Raw genomic sequence first — 12,102 nt, forward strand, 5'->3', positions numbered from 1 at the left:
TCTGCAAAAGAAATGATGTTTTCCCATAAGGAACGAATGCATTTAGAGAGTATTGGACAAATATTTTTGGAAGTCAGTAAGATGAAAATAAAAAGTAGATTCTAGTTAATCCAAACATGAAAAGCACAGGTTCCAGCTGAAATGGATTTGACTACATTTTAGTTTCAAGTCTTGTACTTTTGATCACTTTAACTGGGAAAATTTGATCCTTCTAAAATTACTATTTCTTCTTCTATTTGATTAATCTCATATCTCACCGAGGCACCATGTTCTCTACTAAGAAGGAAGAGGTGAGGCTGAGCACACTCTGTGCCATATCCCTGGTGATCTCTAATTATATCCTGCCATTCAAATGCTGTGCTATTCAACTCTACACAGTTTAAGCATCCATCCCTTAGCATTTTAATCTTCCTGCTACTACATGAGAGAGTCAGGTCTTCATAAATCTATCTGATAAAACGTCAGGAGAGTAAACAAAATGAATAAAAGCTATGATTCTCTTCTTGGGGCCAAGTATCTTAAGAGAAAGATTGTAGTAATATGAGTGGCGGGGCTGCATCCCCAGCACCCCAGCCGCCTGTTAGCTTATGCCCGAAATAACAACAAACAAACTGTATTCATTTAAACACTGCTTGGCCCTTTAGCTCTAGCCCTTACTGGCTAATTCTGATATCCCGATCAACCCATCTCTAATAATCTGTGAGCACCAGTCTTACCGGGAAGATTCTAGCCTACGTCCATCCTGGGTCGGAGTTTCATTGTGTGCATCTGCCCAGGAACGGGCAGCATTGCGTCTCTGCTCCAGAGAGCAGAGCTGTCCATCTCTGTCTGAGGCGTCTTACCTCACTTCCTCTTCCTCCCAGCATTCTGTTCTGATTACTCCCCACCTATGTTCTAAGCTATGAGCCCAAGCAGTTTGTTTATTACTTAACCAATGAAATCAACAGATTGATATATGACACTCCCACATCAAAAGATAAACCACCAATAACATTAAAGACTGCCACAAAGGCAAGCGTCATCAATAGAAACAGCTCACCCAAGACTTTGATGTTTATTGTGACTGGCCACCTGATACATTTCCTTGTGTATAATTATAGACTTCGGCAAAATTTTGTGGTTGCTCCTTTATCAAGGGGAATTTTGAGCTTTAGAAATTCATCATGAAAAAATCTGCTAGTTTTATGTAGCATTCTGAAATTATATGCAGTCAGTTGTTACCCTGGCTTAAATGCGCCTCCCCCAGAAGGCAGATTTTGTCTGGGTAATGGCATTATGCTTCCAATCAAAATGTCTCCCACAGGCTCATGTCTTGAATTCCTGATCATCAGCTGATGGTGTTGTTTTAGGAGGTCCTAGAAATTTTGGGATATTGGGCCAGCCTGATAGGGTGGGCCTTTGATTTCTCTCTTGTAGTGATATTTTATTTGCATTTTAATAAATAAAGTCAACCTGGAGGTCAGAAAAGCAAAACAGCCAGCCACTGGCTCTTACCTCTACCTCAGTCTGAAGTGGCGATCCCGCGTCCAGGGATGACACTCAGAACGAGACTGTCTGAGAGCTGTCTCCTCCCGTCTTACATTCATCTCTACGACTGGGATTGAAGGCGAGCACCACTACCGCCCCATTTCTATGGCGAACTAGTGTGGCTACTGGGGTTAAAGGTGTGTGCCACCACTGCCTGGTCTGTAAGGCTGACCAGTGGGGCTGTTTTACTACAAATGAAATATCACCCCCCCTCTCTCCTCTCTCTCTCTCTCTCTCTCTCTCTCTCTCTCTCTCTCTCTCTCCTCTTCTCTCTATCTCTCTTCTCTCTCTCTCTCTCTCTCTCTCTCTCTCTCTCTCTCTCTCTCTCCTTGGTCCATTGTGATGCAAACAGCCTCTTTCCACACATTCCTGCCGCAATGACTTGATTCTTTTATTGCTGGGATAAAATGAAATCCTCACAGACAGTGAGCCAAATAAGCCCTTTCCTTGCAGCTTAGGTTGCTTCTGTCTGGCCTTCTACTACAGTGACCCCAAAACCCAAATGTTACTAAGAGGTGAATCCTCAGGAGGGAACTAAAACACCATGGGCTCTTCCCTGTCAGTGAGACTGGAGTTTAGACAAAAGAGGCATCACACAAGGATGGGTGAGCTCGTTCTCCATTCTCTACTTTCCACCACAGGAGAGTAAACCAAGAAAGCTCTCACCAGAACAAAACGGCTCCTGGACTTAGACTCCAGAACCGAGAGAAATGCAGTTCTGTTCCTTCTAAATTACCCAGACTCCAGGATAAAGTGGATAAAGACAACTGCCTTGCCTGTTCCTGGGAAGGGTCCCCTTTCTCCACTCACTTCATGGGTTGTCTAGGTCTGTTCAAATCAGGGGAATCTTAGTTGCCATGTTTATAAAACAAATAGCTACAGAATTTCTTAAAATACTAAGCTCTCTAAGACAGTTTTACAGTTTTCTTAAATTGTTAATTGAAGAGTAATGCGTGTCAGGAAAGCAGAACGTATTTTATATTTGTATTTCAGAGGCTGAGATCCTTGTTGATGTTGAAGTTTTGATTTTTATTTCCTTCTAAGCTCAGTGATAACATGCATTTCTCTCCAGTGACAATGAAGATTTATCTTCGAGTATGTTTCTTCTGTTCTTCAGTGATAGGACCCTTTATGACTGATATTCTCATTTTATAATTCTAGGAATTTGTCTTGTATCACATTCTTGATGATTTATTTGTTTTCACTTACTCTAATTGTGGGACTCTTCTACTTTTGCATGTTAATACTTTAGATGAACCATATGCACAGTATGATTTTTCCTATTGCTGATTTCTTTGGTGTTTATGTTTTTCTACTTTTAGTAAGATTTTGTCAGATTTGTCTTTCAACTTCATAAAGGGTTTACAAAAACACTAGCAGCATATTTCTTAATTTCTAAGAGCTCTTTCTTGGCATCTGAATATTCTTTTCGTGTAGCATAGTCCTGATGTGGGAGTGTCATATATCAATCTGTTGATTTCATTGGTTAAGTAATAAACAAACTGCTTGGCCTCATAGCTTAGAACATAGGTGGGTGGAGTAAACAGAACAGAATGCTGGGAGGAAGAGGAAGTGAGGTAAGACGCCTCAGACAGAGGCCATGCTCCCCTCTCCCGGGCAGAGGCACGCTATGAAGCAAGCCGCCAGGTCAGACATGCTGAATCTTTCCCGGTAAGACCGGTGCTACACAGTTTATTAGAGATGGGTTGATCGGGATATCAGAATTAGCCAGTAAGGGCTAGAGCTAATGGGCCAAGCAGTGTTTAAAAGAATACAATTTGTGTGTTGTTATTTCTGGTGTAAAGCAAGCCGGTGGCGGGAGCTGGGTGGTGGAATGCAAACCCGCAGCTCCTACTACATAGTCCAATCTTTTCACACATATAAAGTTTTCTCTGATCTCTTTAAGATTATCAATAAAATCATACTGAGGCAGGGTATATATCTACAATCCTGACACTCAGGAGCTAGAGACAGGCAGATCGTGAGTTTCAGGCAACCTCAGGTTTCTGAGCAAGGACCTATATAAACTTATTTGAAATGTAGCTCTTGTTTTCATTATGTTTGAGTTCATATTTTCTGTGCCACATTCTCTAAACCTCAAATCTATTGGAAGAAGGACTCTATTGGAAGAAGTGTTATGTCTGATGTAGTGGCACACGCCTTTAATTCCAGCACTTAGGAGGCAGAGGTAGATGGATCTCTGTGAGTTCAAGACCAGGCCTGTCTCATTTACTGATTCTTAAAGCATGCTGCACAGGGAAACCACAGCTGCCGTGGTTTTCTGATTGGTGTTGGGAGCAGATCATCTTTCCAGACACAAACTGAGGAACCAGCTCCACTAGGACTGTCTGAGAAGACAAACCTTTCAAAGTAAATTAAGATGTTTCAGTAAAATAAATCACAAGCAGATACTGCATGTCCTAAAAGGAACATATGTACCTTGACATACTTTGCAGGACCTGGTGCAAAGGTTTCCTCTGACCTGTTTCATGCCAGTGTTTAAATGCTGATAGTGTCCAGTTACACACAAGGTCAAAGCAGATACATATGTTCCAAGACAATGCCACGCCTTTAAAAAATGTATTTCTTTTATGTATATAAATATTTGCCCAAATATATATATGTATATACATGTGTGTGTATATATAGATGCATATATGTGTATATATACATGCATACACACACACACACACATATATATATATATATATATATATATATATATTATTTATCACTTATGATCCTGGTACCCATGGAGTCTAGAAGAGGGCACTGAATTCCCCAGAACTGGAGTTACAGCTGTTTTTGAACTATCTTGTGGGCTTCTAAGATTATTTACTAAGTCACATCAGAAACAGCAAGCTGGGGAAAAAAGTTACCTGGTAGCTGTAGTGGTTTGAATGACAATGGCCCCAGAGGTCCAGAGGGAGTGGCACTATGTGCAGGTGTGGCCTTGTTGAAGGAAGTATGGCACTGGGGATAGGATTTGAGGTTTCAAATGCTCAAGCCAGGCCCAGCTACTTCTCCAGCATCATGTCTGCCTGTGCACTGCCATTCTTCCTGCCATGATGACAATGGATTAAACATCTGAACTGTAAACCAGCCCAGTCAATTGAATTCCTTTGTAACAGCTGCAGTGTTGCTGGAGAGATGGCTCAGAGGTTAAGAGCACAGTAGCTCTTCCAGAGGTCCTGAGTTCAATTTCTAGCACCCACATGGTGGCTCACAACCATCTGTAATGAGATCTGTTGCCCTCTTCTGGTCTGCAGACATACACACAGACAGAACACTGTTTACATAATAAATAAATACTTAAAAAAAAAAAGAGTTGCAGTGGTCAGGGTGTCTCTTAACAGCAATAGAAACCCCAACTAAGACAGTAGTTCTCAGAGATTACTACTAGGTGATACCGTGCTTTTGTATAATTTCCTGGGAAGCTAGTTCGGCATCCATTTAACTAATGTCACACAGCAACCAGAGAGGCCTGTGACTCTCTGGTGGGGACTTCAGAAAAACATCTTTAAACATCTTTAAATGATTTCCAGTTTCAAAAGTTCAGTCCTGTCTTTTATGTTCCTGGATTAGAGGCCATCTGTAGAGCTGCAGAGGTTTCTGAAAAACCTGCCTTCATGCTGACATTTGTCCTGTAACGTGGTAGCAGAAAAACTAGGAAACATTTACAGAACAAAGGTTAAGGCTGAACTTTATCGGGGGTAGTGTTTATAGAGCATAAATCTGTATTGTAAGAGAAGATATTTATTATTATGCTTAAGTTCAGCATCTATTGCGTGTTTAACCCGATTTGGAAGTTAGTGGAGTCACTGAGAAGGAAGGGAAGAGAGGGCCCAGTGAATATTCTTTGGAGCTTATTATTATGTTTTTTATCTTGCTTTTGTGTTTTTGAGGTAGGAACTCACCACATAGCTCTAGCTGTCCTCAAACACAAGATCCTCCTGCTTCTGTCTCTTGTGTGCTGGGATTAGGATGTCTCCCGTACCTGCTTTAGGAAAGTTCTCCAACTGTCTCCTGATGCCTGTTGGCTTCAGAACATTTCCCCAATGTTCATTTCAAGTATTTGCAGACAGGAAGAAGAGCTTACAGAGCAGTACGATGGCATTTTATATCCTCGGTATTAGTTCTCCAAAGTGACAGAATTAAAAGCATGACCCTAGTGATGGTTGGTTTAAACTGGTTCAAGCAATCATGGAGTGTGGCAAAGTGTGCACACTGCCATGGACATCCATCAAGCTGGGAAACTCAGAGAACCTAAGAGCTCTGTTTAGTCTGAACTCAAAGGTCTGAGAACTAGAAGAGGTACAGCTGTCACCGTTCCAGCTGCCAGCTTACTGGACAAAGCCCATTCCCATTGGGATGGATAATGTGTTTTACCCAGCATACTGATCTACATGCTAATGTCATCCAAAATCATTCTTACATATACCCAGAATGGTTTTCCTTTGTGCCCCACTCAAGTTATTACATAATATTAACAATCACGTTTGTGTTAGTTGTGTATTGCTGCATAGAAATTCAACCAGAAATGTATCACCCTAGAAACAATACATATTTATTACCTCACTAAGGTTTCATGCGTCAGGATTCTGGCATGGCTTAGTGGCATTCTGTTCTTGAGACCTCACAGACTGTAGGTCTGTGGTCCAGCTGAGATTTTGCTAGGAAAGAGCCAGCAAATTCCTTAGTGTCTATAAAATTAAGAGTTTTAATTTTTTCCTGGTTGTCACCTAGGAGGATTAGTTCTTATTCCTGAAGGCCAAAGCAACTCCTTGTCAGTGGGGTTTCCCTACTTGGCCATTTTTATTCTCTAAGCTAGAGAGAAATTCCTTGGACACAGACACTATGGTCTTAGATATCATCACATATTCATGTCTGAGGCCAGCTGAGATACAGAGCGTATCCCTGTGTCAAAGCAAAACAAAACTCAACCCAACCAACCAACCATCCAACCAACCAAACAACCACCACACCAAACAAACACCCACCCACCCAAACAAACACCCACCCACCCAACCAACCAACCAATCAAACACACACACACCCAAACACACACACACACACACACACACACACACACACACACACACAACCAACCAAACACCTACCCAACCAACCAACCAAACAACCACCCCACCAAACACCCACACATCCAACCAACCAACCAACCGACCAAACACCTACCCAACCAACCAATCAACCAACCAACCAACTAACCAACCTTCCTCTCTTCCTGTTACCTCTTCCCACCTCCATTTTGCCACCCCCTCACATCCACTCCTCCTCTGTCTTTCCCACCCACCCACCCACCCACCACTCAACCAACCAAACACTCCATAAAAAAACAAACCTGTACTTGTTTGCTAAAACCACAACCATTGTGTATTCTTATCACATTATTCTGGATTTATCAAAGGCTTTCTCTAAGCCCTTTTCTACAAAAGTACTAGAAAATATGTGGGGTTTTGTTTTTGTTTTTTTTGAACCCAAGACCATGCACATGCTAGATAAGTCCTTTGCAAGTGAGTTACAGTCCCAGCCAATTTACCCATCACTGTCATACCAAATATACATATGTTGGCTGGTGTGCTCTGTACACTTTACTGTTAAATGTGTGTTAATCTATCCTTCATGTGTCCATGGTCCCTGGACACCTCTGTATAATTGCTGCTGGCTATGAAGCCCATGGTTTACAAGTGTGTGTTCCTCCTTCTCTTCAAACAACTTTGCCCTATGCCTCCATATTCACTGGGATTTAAAGTCCACACACACGCTACAACTGCATGTATGTCTGAAGACAAGTCTCTTCTTCCCTCCTCCACTAAGGGAGTAGGCTGCCTTCACTGGAGTCCCCCAGGTTTCTCCTTTCTTTCTCCTGTGCACTTTCCATCTTTTTTTCATTACAGTCTCCCTTCTAGCCCATCTACCAGTACAAGTGTTCTTTTTTTAAATTATGAATTAAATTTTTTCTTTTCTTTTTTTTTACATCCTGCCCCAACGGCAGTTTCTCTTCCCTCCTCCCTCCTGCTCACTTCTCCCACCACTCTTCTGACCCCCCCCCCCATCCACTCCTTCTCTGTCTTCTTTCAGAAAGAAGGCCTCCCATGCGAGTCAACAAAGCAAGACACATCAAGTTGAAGTAGGACCAAGCTCCTCCCCCTACTTTAGGGCTGGGCTAGGCAACAAAGCATGGGGAACAGTTTCCCAAAAACCAGCTCAAGTATACCAGGGACAGGCCCTAATGCCACTGTTAGTAGCCCCACAGACAGATCAAGCTACACAACTATCACATACGTGCAGAGTTTCTAGGTCGGTCCCATGCAGACTTCCTAGATGTCAGTCCAGAGACCATGAGCTCCCACAAGCCTGGGTCAGCTGTCTCTGTGGGTTTCCCATCATTATCTTGAAACCCTGGCTAACACAATCCCTCCTCCCTCTCTTCAACTGGACTCCAGGAGCTCTTCCTAGTGCTTGGCTGTAGATCTCTGCATCTGCCTCCATCAGTTTCTGGATAAAGGCTCTCTGTTGACAATTAGGGTAGTTTCTAATCTGATTATAAGAGATGGCCTGTGTTCTTTTCTAGGACAGCTGTTTCTCCGTACAGTTTCCTTAGTTCACAACAGAAACCAGCAAGGATGTGAGGAAGTGGAGCAAAGGGAGTTAGAGAGCAGGCAGAAACCTCACAGACCAAGGAAAAGTCACCCTTCAGGTGACAAACATACACACAGACACACACGGGCACATAAACACACAGAGGGACACACACACGGGGACACATACACACAGACACAGACCACACACAGACAGATAGATAGACTCATACAAGGACACATACACACACAGACAAACACACACGGACACATACATTCACAGACACATAGACAGTCAGACACACACAGGCACATAAACACACACACAGAGACATACACATGGGGACACAAATACACAGACAGACACAGACCACACATACAAACACATACACACAGACAGACACAGACCACACAGACAAACACACACGGACACATACATATACACAGACACATAGACAGCCAGACACATACAGAAGAGTTGGAGGAAGGGACTCTGAAGCATTGAAACTACAGTGTATCTTAAGCCTGGGCTGATAAATTCTTAGGATTAACTCCAGTCATCTCTCTTGGGAACAGAGACTGAGCCCACTCCCAAAGGTGTGAACTTGGGCTGAACAGCTAGTCTTTGGAGCACTAGGTTTGCCTTGCATGTTCAGTGAGTGAGTCTTTCTGCAGTGCCTCCACCTCCCCAGCCAGGGTTCCACCTCTGGCCAGTGCAGATGTATTCCCTCTCGCACTCATCTTCTCTTGACCTGCGGTCGCAGCTACTCCCACCTTCTGATGACAGCACAGCCGACTACCTCAGCTTCTAGACTGAGCAACGGGCCTCTGCACCCCACTGCAGAGCCACAGAAGCTCTGCCCAGACTAGGTGCCCTGCACATGCACCCTGTTTAGATGGCAGCCCTTGCCTTCCCTCTTGCTGTTGCCCTGAGCTCCCTTGCTGGGCCTCATAGCCTCTCTCCTCCAGCCTCTAAGGCCAGGACCTGGGAGTTAACATCTCTTCCCCACTAAGCCATTACCAAGGCTCATCACTCCCACCTTCCCCACTGGCTCCCAAAGACCTTCACCTTTCAGTTTGGGCCTGTACCTGCAGTGTCGTCCTTCTAGGCCCATGAGCTTATGATTCTAGTGTTTGTTACCTGCAACTGAAAATTTTAGTGAACACTCCAAGGATAGACGGCCGGATGGGAACCCGTGCCTTCTGCTCTAGTGCCTCTGACTTCACTCCTCTCCTATCCAGCCCTGTGTTGTTATGTCTCCAGAGTGCTTGCTCTTAAGAGTGAATTTGGAAATGTTTACTTACTGTAACTAATTGACTCCTGCCAAGTCTTCATGAGATCCTATGGGACTACTCGCAAGGCTTCAAGGTTCGCTAGAACATTTCTATCTTCTCTTTCTTTTATTCCTCTTTAAACTTTGTGTTCTAGGGATTCTATAGCGTTCCTTCCCATTTCCTAGAATTTATCATCAACTCTCCAATTTCTGTTGTGGTTGAAATAAAGCGTTAATCCGTGGTGGTCTGATAAGATAAGGAGGTTATTCCAATGCTTTTGTATCTGTTGAGACTGACTTTGGGACCAAGCATGTGGTCAGTTTTGGAGAAGGTTCTTGAGGTGCTGAGAAGAAGATATATTCTTTTGTGTTTGGGTGAAATGTTCTGTAGATATCTGTTAGGTCCATTTGGGTCATAAGGTCTGTTAGTTTCAATATTTCTGTTTAGTTTCTGCCTGAATGACTTGTTCTTTGGTTAGAGTGGGGTGTCGAAGTCTCCCACTTATTAATGTGTGGGGCTCGATGTGTGATTTAAGCTGCAGTAATGTTTCTTTTGCAAATGTGGGTGCCCTTGCATTTGGAGCATAGATGTTCAGAATTGAAATGCCATCTTGGTGCATTTTTCCTTTGATGAATATGAATAATATTTTAATACTCTTTTGATCAATTTTGGTTGGAAGTCTATTTTGTTAGATATTAACATGGCTACACCAGCTTGCTTCTTGGGTCCATTTGCTTGTGAAATCTTTTTCTAACCCTTTACTCTGAGGTAATTAATATCTGTCTTTGATATTGAGGTGTGTTTCTTGTATGTAGCAGAAGGATGGATCCTGTTTTCCCACCCATTCTGTTAGCCTGTGTTTTTTTTATTGGAAAATGGAGTCTACTGATATTGAATGATAATAATGATCAATAATTGTTAATTCCTGTTATTTTGTTGGTGGTCTTGGTGGTTTTGATGGTGTTTGTGTGTTTGTCTGTTTCTCTCTCTCTCTCTCTCTCTCTCTCTCTCTCTTTCTCTCTCTCTCTCTCTCTCTCTCTGTGTGTGTGTGTGTGTGTGTGTGTGAGAGAGAGAGAGAGAGAGAGAGAGAGAGAGAGAGAGAGAGAGAAAGGGAGAGAGAACATTTTCTTTTGGTTTTACTGGTGTGAGATTATTTATTTCCTGTGTTTTCATGGGTATAGTTAACCTCTTTAGGTTGGAATTTTCCATCTAGTACCTTCTGTAAGGTTGGATTTGTAGATAAATACTATTTAAATTTGTCTTTGTCATGGAATATCTTGTTTTCCACCTCTATGGTGATTGAAACTTTTCCTGAGTATAGTCTGGGCTGGCATCTCTGGTCTCTTATAGTCTAACAAGACATCTGTCTAGGCCCTTCTGGCTTTTAGAGTCTGCATTGAGAGGTTGGGTATAATTCTAATAGGTCTGCCTTTATATGCTACTTGGCCTTTTCCCCTAATGGCTTTTAATAGTCTTTTTTTGTCCTGCATGTTTAGTGTTGCTATGTACTTTGTATTATGTATTCTGTACATTTGGTTATTATGTGGCAGGAGGACTCTCTTTTCTGGTCCAATCTATTTGGTGCTCTGTAAGCTTTTGTACCTTTATAGGCATCTCCTTCTTTAGGTTAGGAAAATTTTCTTCTTCTATGATTCTGTTGACAATATTTTCTGGGCCTTTAAACTGTGAATCTTCTTTTTTTTCCTATTCCTATTATTCTTAGATTTGGTCTTTTCACAGTGTCCCAGATTTCCTAGATGTTTGGTGCCAGGAACTTTTTAATTTTGGCATTTTCTTTGACCTGACACTGTATCAATTTCTTCTATGACTGAGAGTGTCTCTCCCATCTCTTGTATTCTATTGATGATGTTCACGTGGTTTCTCTGTGGTTCCCATTTGAGTATCAAGACTTTCATTTCTAGAATTCCCTCAGTTTGTGGTTTCTCTGTTGGTTCTATTTCCATTTTTTCAGGTTTTGAACTGTTTTATTCATTTGCTTCAACTGTTTGTTTTTTTCTTAGCTTCCTTTAAGGGATTATTATTCGTTTCCTCCAATTGTTTGTATTTTCCTCAATGTCCTTAAGGGATTTATTAATTTCCTCCTGAAGGACCTAAGCCATCCTCATTAAGCTGGTTTTAAGGTCTTTTTCCTGTGCTTTTGCTGTGTTGGGACACTCAGGGCTTGTTGTAGTAGGTTTGCTGCATTCTGGTGGTGACTTCCTGCCTTGACTATTGTTTCTTCTGTTCTTCCACCTGTAGACATCTAGGGTAATTAAAGGTCTAGGTGCTGATTCCTGAGTTTGTCTTTGCTGGATGGCTGCTTTGTTTCTTGTTTTCTGCTTCCTCTCTGGCTTTCTGGTCTGTCTGGACTGAACTTCTCCCAGTCTGTTTGGTCTCTGGTAGAGCAGGGTGTCTCCACTCCACTTTGAGGCTGGAACAAGACAATCAGAAGGCCCAGGCCTGGTGATAGAGTCAGGGGATGCCAAGGCAGTGAGAGAATGGCTGAGTTTGGCAGGCGGGGAGCATGCCTGGACTTGTATTCTGCTTGGGCTCTGGTAGAGTGGGGAGTCTCCAGCCCACCTGGAAGCTGGAGCAAGGCAATAGGAAGGTGAGGGACTGGGGGATAGTGGTAGGAGGATGGCGAAAGAGAGAGATAGGAGGGTAGTGTGGGCAGGCAGCCTACTTGGACTTTCCCAAC

The sequence above is a fragment of the Microtus oregoni genome, unplaced genomic scaffold (genome assembly GCF_018167655.1).
Source record: "Microtus oregoni isolate MIOR12 unplaced genomic scaffold, Mior012 000014F_ref0000157, whole genome shotgun sequence".
NCBI classification, from domain to species: domain Eukaryota; kingdom Metazoa; phylum Chordata; class Mammalia; order Rodentia; family Cricetidae; genus Microtus; species Microtus oregoni.